General features: G+C 42.9%; 1 pseudogene; it reads left to right on the plus strand.

Moving 5' to 3' along the window:
• The first annotated feature begins 394 nt into the window (after positions 1-394).
• Positions 395-2,434, plus strand: LOC132869000 (CXADR-like membrane protein; annotated as a pseudogene).
• Positions 2,435-7,821: the final 5,387 nt, after the last annotated feature.

The raw sequence follows: 7,821 nt of genomic DNA on the forward strand, positions 1-7,821 counted from the left end.
AAAAGTACGGACAAGAGTCGTCAGTTGTGTTGGTTCAGCAGGCAGTCCTCTCTGAGGAATGTTAGCCTGGCGCAGCTTACTACAACTAGCGCTCAATTTTGGTGATACTCCCTCTTGTGGTAGAGTTGGGGAAACGCACCTTACTAAAACCCATATAGAAAACACATTTAAATCTGGCCTTTTTCATAGAAAAATACACAACAATTCAAACAACTCAACAATTGTGACCATACATTTGTGGGTGTCACACACTCCCCCCCAAAAAAAAAAAAAAATGGCTCCTGACATTTTACCACCTTTAACTCATTTACTCAATATCACAACTCTCAATGCTATCCTTGCCCCTTCTGAATCTCTTAGCAAGTGTAAAAAGGCATGTTATAAAATACTAGCCATGTGCATGGTGGTAGCAGGTCGGATGATGGAATGCGATGTGCTATTGGAACAGAGTAAGGCGTTGAAGTGTATGGTGGCATGTTCAAAAGTGTCATGTGTGGCGCCTCATAAACCTCTGCACTGTTGACTGATGGTTGAACATGAAGTGAAGGCTGGCCTAAAGCATTGTAGGTGAACAGTGCTGCTGGTCACCTATCTCCAGTGGACCTTCTGAGTGTTTGTCCATCTGGATGTGGGGCCAGGTCTGGCCCAACATGAGTCTCTTCTGGAACGGGCTGCCCAGTTCCACTTTCACTCTCCATGGCTGGTGCGTGACTGACGCCTGACTCCACATCACTCACATTTTCCTCCTCTTCACCGAAACAGTCAGGTTCCATGCTTTGTTCGTCAGACCTCTCTTGTTCGGTTCCTCCCTGTCCACGTGTCAGTTTTACAGGTGTCTCCTTTGTGTGTCTTAATTCTCTTTCCTTTCCAAGGTTTTCCGAATTGGCTATGTGACTGGATTCAGCAGGAGCTGAATTCCTCCGTGGAACATAGGTAGGTTCGCTGGTAGGTATCACATTCTTTCTGTTTCTGGTCCTCAGGTTGTATCTTAGTTCGTAGCAGGGGGAATCGTTATCCTCACCAGAACTGGTTTCACTGTTCAGTCGCAGCTCTGTCTCTCCTACCGCTTTTTTTCTTTTTTGTCTTCTCTGGGGTTGTCCTTGCTTTCTCCCCTGTTACAGGCAGATAAACAAGTCAGTCATTGACAAGATGCAATAAGTTATGGTGCAGGACCATAGAAATCGCTGCATACACAGGAGGCTCAAGTACTGCTGCCCTGCTCCTGCACTGACGTCCACACCGCACCTGAGACATTCACATGGGAGAAATAGGCAACAAATGAAAATAAATGGGTAAAGATATCTCCTGAGAGTGAGCAGTAGTACAAAGAGAGATTTCAGCTGGTTAATGATCGCTCTTCAGGAAATCTCTCTCTGCTCATATCAAACCTGACTGAAGAGGATGGAGAAGATTACAGGTGTAGTGTTAAAAGGAGCCAATACAGAACCTTCGGATTCACTGTTAAAGGTAAAAGACTAATTTTTATTCACAAATGCTACTTCAGTGAAAATCTCATGACAGATTAATCTGATGTTGTAACAGCGAGGCAGTATGTTGATGTTTGTTCATTCTCCAGGTTGCACACTGAATCAACCAACAGAGACTGTGACTGGATACGTGGGACAGTCTGTCCTTCTGCCCTGCTCCTGCTCTGAACTACAAGCCAAACCACACACTTTCACATGGACGTATTTAAATGGTTCTGATTCCAAAGAAATCTTCCCAAAGGACCAGACAAATCTCTACACAGACAGAGTTCAGCTCTTTAATGATCATCTTCCAGGAAATCTCTCTCTGCTCATATCAAACCTGACTGTAGAGGATGGAGGACGGTACAGGTGTGAGATCAGGAACAGAATCTCAGACGTCCGTCTCACAGTAAGAGGTAAAATGACCTTCTGTATATAAACCATGTGTGAAGCTGACTACAGTATGTAGCTAAAGTAAAGAAATATAAAGAAATAGAGGAAAAGTGCAACATAAAATCAGAAATAAAATGTAAGAATCAGATGTGAAAAGTTTCTGTTCCGTGTTCTGCTCCTCATTTGTGTTGATGACGATGGATTATCTGAGTTTGTGTTCTGACCCGCTTTCACTTTTCACTACGATTCCTGGATTGTTTTAAAAATTGAAATTAAATCTGAATACATTGTTAAGGTAATGTTCTGAGTGATATTGATGTCTCTCCAGAGCATCTTCCCTACATCCCCTTTGGCGTAGTGACTGTGTTCTTTCTGCACATTATCGTGGCTGTGGTCTATTACACCACCAGAAAGAAAGGTACAAACACTTTCTGGCTCTTTGTGGAAATTTATCATCCACGTCCCCAAAATTTCAGCTGCATGAACTGAGCTTTTCTTGTGTATTTTACTCTCCAGGTCCTGATACAGTTCATTACAGCAGAGCTGATGGAGATGGAGCAGTGAGTCTGTAGTTGAGAACTCAGTGAGCTGATCCATCAATAAATTAGTAAAGAGAGTTGTTCAGAAATAGTCTTGCTTAAAAACACTTCTCTAAATACTGTCGCTTCATTTTTATTCACAATTTGTTCTTTTCAGCCCTTTTAGACTTTCAGCTTTCCCTTTGATGCTGAATAATATTTTAACTAAATCACAGAATGTGTGTTTAGATTTAAAAGGGTATCATTTACAGTTTTATATCAGACACTTACATACTTTTGAAGCCTGCTTCACTTTCACAATATTTACATCATTAAAAACGAGGCACATTGTATTTTTTTCCTCACATGATATTGTAATGTTCTTGGTCCTGTATTGTAAACGCTATCAGAACTGATGTATTCTGAGAAACGCTGGTGCGCTTTCCTTTTCTATTTTTAAAATTAAATAAAATTTCAAGAGATACACATTTCTGTATTTTAGCATTCTTTTGCACCACATTTGCCTAAATAAACAAATCTGTGTCACAGTGATGATTGGAAACAACTTTCCTAACATTGATCAGCTTCATCAGTGGATTCCATCTTCGTCTGCAAAGCCGGATGTCCAGTCCACCTCCCAAAACCTTCCTCCTCCTCCCTCAGACACAATCCTGTCCTTATATCACCTGTTACCTTTATTTTGCTTTCTTTCAACACTTTCACATTCTTTTTTGCTCGGCATATATCTCATCTCATGATCTCTAGCCGCTTTATCCTGTTGTACAGGTTTGCAGGCAAGCTGGAGCCTATCCCAGCTGACTACGGGTGAAAGGCGGGGTACACCCTGGACAAGTCGCCAGGTCATCACAGGGCTGACACATAGACACAGACAACCATTCACACTCACATTCACACCTACGGTCAATTTAGAGTCACCAGTTAACCTAACCTGCATGTCTTTGGACTGTGGGGGAAACCGGAGCACCCGGAGGAAACCCACGCGGACACGGGGAGAACATGCAAACTCTGCACAGAAAGGCCCTAATCGGCCACGGGGCTCGAACCCACATCTTCTTGCTGTGAGGCGACAGCGCTAACCACTACACCACCATGCCGCCCTGCTTGGCATATATTCAATTAAAAAGATTCCTCCACTTGATCATTATCAGGTGATCAGCTGGACAGAGATCATAATACACAGGAAAAAAAATAATCATCACTCACCTTGAGAAAAGATTCTCCACTCTCAGAATCTCATCATCCTCACATCTGCACAGAACCAAACAGGAATTCTTCTCCTGCTCGTGTGAGAGTTTTCTGTTCACCCAGCTCTCTCTCTCTCTCTCTCCTGATGGACACTGAACAGTCCGCCTCTAAACCTCTGCATGTGATCACACTGCTGCTCTTGTGTTCTCCTGCACCATGAAGTGCTTCCTCTTTACTGCATTCATCCATCAGCTGGTTCTTCACCTTCATTTGCTTCTTTTTCATGGAGAGATTTAACTCCCTTGTTGGCTATAAAATAACAATTGATAAGCAAATAAAAGCCTGACATGAGCGTACAGTGCATTGTTATTTCCAAACAGCACCACACACAGAAACAGTGCAGGTTCTCTGCAACAGGGGAACGGAATTACAGACTCTGTGAACGCGCACGTGTCCCTTTTCTCCATCGCCAGCCAGCGCGCTCCCGGTGGAGTCACGTGACCAGGTGCACACTTTTCTCCCACAGTTTGTTCACTTTTGCTGCCCGTTTACTGTTGATGTCCATCCATTAGAATCATCCCATCTCTCTATTCAAACATCTCATTTACGCCCCCTTGAGTCTGTGTGTGTTACTGCATCAGTGGGTTTGTGTCAATAAACTGTTCTCAAATATCTGATTGATAATATACTGTGTAGTGAGTGTAATCTCATCTCATTATCTCTAGCCGCTTTATCCTTCTACAGGGTCGCAGGCAAGCTGGAGCCTATCCCAGCTGACTACGGGTGAAAGGCGGGGTACACCCTGGACAAGTCGCCAGGTCATCACAGGGCTGACACATAGACACAGACAACCATTCACACTCACATTCACACCTACGGTCAATTTAGAGTCACCAGTTAACCTAACCTGCATGTCTTTGGACTGTGGGGGAAACCGGAGCACCCGGAGGAAACCCACGCGGACACGGGGAGAACATGCAAACTCCACACAGAAAGGCCCTCGCCGGCCCCGGGGCTCGAACCCAGGACCTTCTTGCTGTGAGGCGACAGCGCTATCCACTACACCACCGTGCCGCCCTCAGAGAATTTATATAGCTTTGAAATCTGTATCTTCTGACCTTTCCTAACGAAGAATTTGAACAAGCCACAGCTCAATAAACTAATTAAAGTCTGGAACTTTGGTAAAAGTTACCTGAGAACTCAAATGTGTTGGGGTGCCCAAACTTTTGCATGGTGTTCCTTTTCTTTTTTCACTCTCCAGTTGTACAAAACAAAAATAATACATCTTGCAGAAAACGCTGAAAAGAAATGTGTCATCTTTACCTTTATGCCTTTTGGTGATCAGTTCATCTTCTGCTCACTTAACTATTCACAGGAACAGACATTTTCAGTAAGGGTGCACAAACTTTTGCATGCCACTGTATGTATAGCTTTATTGTGGTGCACTAACCCTGAAAGGCCAGTAGATGGCGGTTAGATCAGTAATGCAGGAGACTGCAGATGACTGTCATTACGTCATGTACAAGCTCATGCAAAATGTAAGACAATAAAATGCATGTTTTCCAAGAAGAAATGAAAAAATGCAAAAAAAAAATGCTTTTGTTTAGTTGAAGGCATGAAAATGAAGAATAGTTAATATTTTATTGGTGTTGGATGATTTATTCAGAACATAGACTCAGTTCTGCTGTGCAACAGATATGGGAGACTTTCTCACCTCTATGTGGTCAGTGGCAAACTGCTAAGTTTGAACTTCCTGTCTTAACTGTGAAGGTCTGCATGTGGCTTTTACTGTATGTTCATTCTGATGAGACACAGTGTACGAGTAGGTCAGTGTGTGTTTCGCTCCAATTATCTCTTTGGATAAATGTGTGTGTTTGGGTCCTCAGTAAGAATGCAGGTGTGTTTTCTTCTCCTCCTGATACAGCTTCATATCACTGAAGGTGAGTCTCCTCTTCTCTCTCTCATTGAATATATATCAGGAAATACTACATGTAAGATTTTACGATTTAAAGCCTTTAAAGCATAAAGTCATGCAGTAATCTTACTCGTGATGTGGAAACATAAAGTGCACACTGAACAACTGAAATTATTGGGGTGAGTTATGGAGTTTTTTTTTTTTTTGGCCGTCAAACCAAATATAAACATGAGAAAATGATCATCATGTGACTTTTATAAAAGCTGCTTAACACTTATTAAGAAGAATTTTCTGCCAGAGTTTTATTAATCACCGTCTATTTCCTGGGCTCATGTAGAACGCTGAGTCTCCGCCATCATGATTGAGGTTCTGGTGGTTTCTGCCTCGTCCCTCTAAAGTTTCCTCTTGCTCTCTCATTGGCTGTTACTCATCGAGGTTCTTACAGCGTCATCTATTGGCCCTTTTCCACTACCCTTTTTCAGCTCACTTCAGCTCGCTTCAGCTCACTTCAGCCCGACACGGCTCGCGTTTCGACTACCAAAAACCAGCACGACTCAGCTCGTTTCAGCCCTGCTTAGCCCCTAAAACTCGCACCGTTTTGGAGTGGGGCTGAAGCGAGCCAAGCCGTGCCGAGTGAGGTTGGGGGCGTGAGCAGACACTCCCCTGTGCACTGATTGGTGAGGAGGAGTGTCCTCACATGCCCACACACGCCCCGCGAGCGCGCTGGGATCTGTAAACACCGCAAACCCGGAAGAAGAATAATTACGAATTACGAGAATTTCTGAAGCCTTATGCGCCTCGCCTCATCTATACGCTCTTGCCAGTATCTGTTGGCGTTGTCGGTGACAACAAGCCACAGCACCAAGACCAGCAACACTAACGACTCCATGTCCTCCATGTTTATTGTTTACTATTCGGGTCGTGAGACTACCGCTTAAAAGCTCACTGAATCAGTGACACACAGAGCATCGTGGACGAGTTCGCGGAGCGCAAGGCTCGTCGTATGCCCTTCAAATAATGCGCGCAGTAGGCTATTGATGTTTTATTATGACCAGTGTTGGGCACGTTACTTTCAAAAAGTAATTAGTTATAGTTACTAGTTACTTTTCCCAAAAAGTGAGTTAGTAGCGGAGTTACTTTGTCATAAAAGTAACTAATTACCAGGGAAAGTAATTATTCCGTTACATTTTGTTCCCCCTCAAAAAAAAATCAAATTCAGTTAGTGTAATCATAATAAAAGTGAATGTTAAATGTGTTTAATGACTGAAATGGACACTTAACAGAACCAGTTTTAGTAACATTATCTACACTATATTAATATTTTTGTGGGACAATGTGAGATAAGACATCTATCAAATGTAATATATTTTTGCAGTTATTAAAATTATGTTACTAATTACTGGCCACTGACGAGGACAAACGCTTTGTTCCTCGACATAATGTGCATTGCACGTAAACACTCTTGCCTTTTATTTCAAGTAATGAAAAGTAATGCTGTATTTCCAGTGTGAAAGCGCAGTGCTGGGCTGACCGCTCGCCATCGCTGGCTCTTCCGATTGAAAGCGTGCGCAGTAGTGCAGTAGGCGTGGCCTACCTACATATGTTGTCCAAATCTACTCTGATTGGCTTACTGTGCCGTTGTCTCGTGTCTCCCCGCCCCACACTAAAGCAGAGTAAAGAAAGGCTGAACGAGCAGCGTGCCAGCTGAAAACAGCTTTAATAAAGTAACGCATAGTATTTTATTGTAAGTAACGGGAACGGCGTTATAACGATGTAAAAAGTAATTAGTTAGATTACTCGTTACTAAAAAAAGTAACGCCGTTAGTAACGCCGTTTATTCTAACGCCGTTATTCCCATCACTGATTATGAGCCATGTACAGTATGTCACCTAATGTTTTTTTGTTTCTGAGTTACATGTTCGTTTGAAGGACATGTACAAAATAACATAGTTGCACCCCGTAGTGTTGAAATTGGTAAACACAGTGCATTCAGTGAGGTTTGCACCGCCCTTCTTTTATTTCTGACTCTTCCTGTCACCGTTGCAGCCTCTGAGCGCTCATTCGTATGCCCTTCAAATAATGTGCGCAGTATAGGCTATTGATGTTTTATTATGAGCCATGTACAGTATCCTAATGTTTTTTGTTTCTGAGTTACATGTTCGTTTGAAGGACTTGATGTACTAAATAACATAGTTGCACCCGGTAGTGTTGAAATTGGTAAACACCGCAGTTGCGGACATTTTGTAGCCTAAAATGATGTTATGATAAGCTTTAATAAAGGGCCCGGTCATTTGCCCCGCCCCCGGCCCGGCTCTGACTT

This window comes from Neoarius graeffei, chromosome 2 (genome assembly GCF_027579695.1).
Source record: "Neoarius graeffei isolate fNeoGra1 chromosome 2, fNeoGra1.pri, whole genome shotgun sequence".
NCBI classification, from domain to species: Eukaryota; Metazoa; Chordata; class Actinopteri; order Siluriformes; family Ariidae; genus Neoarius; species Neoarius graeffei.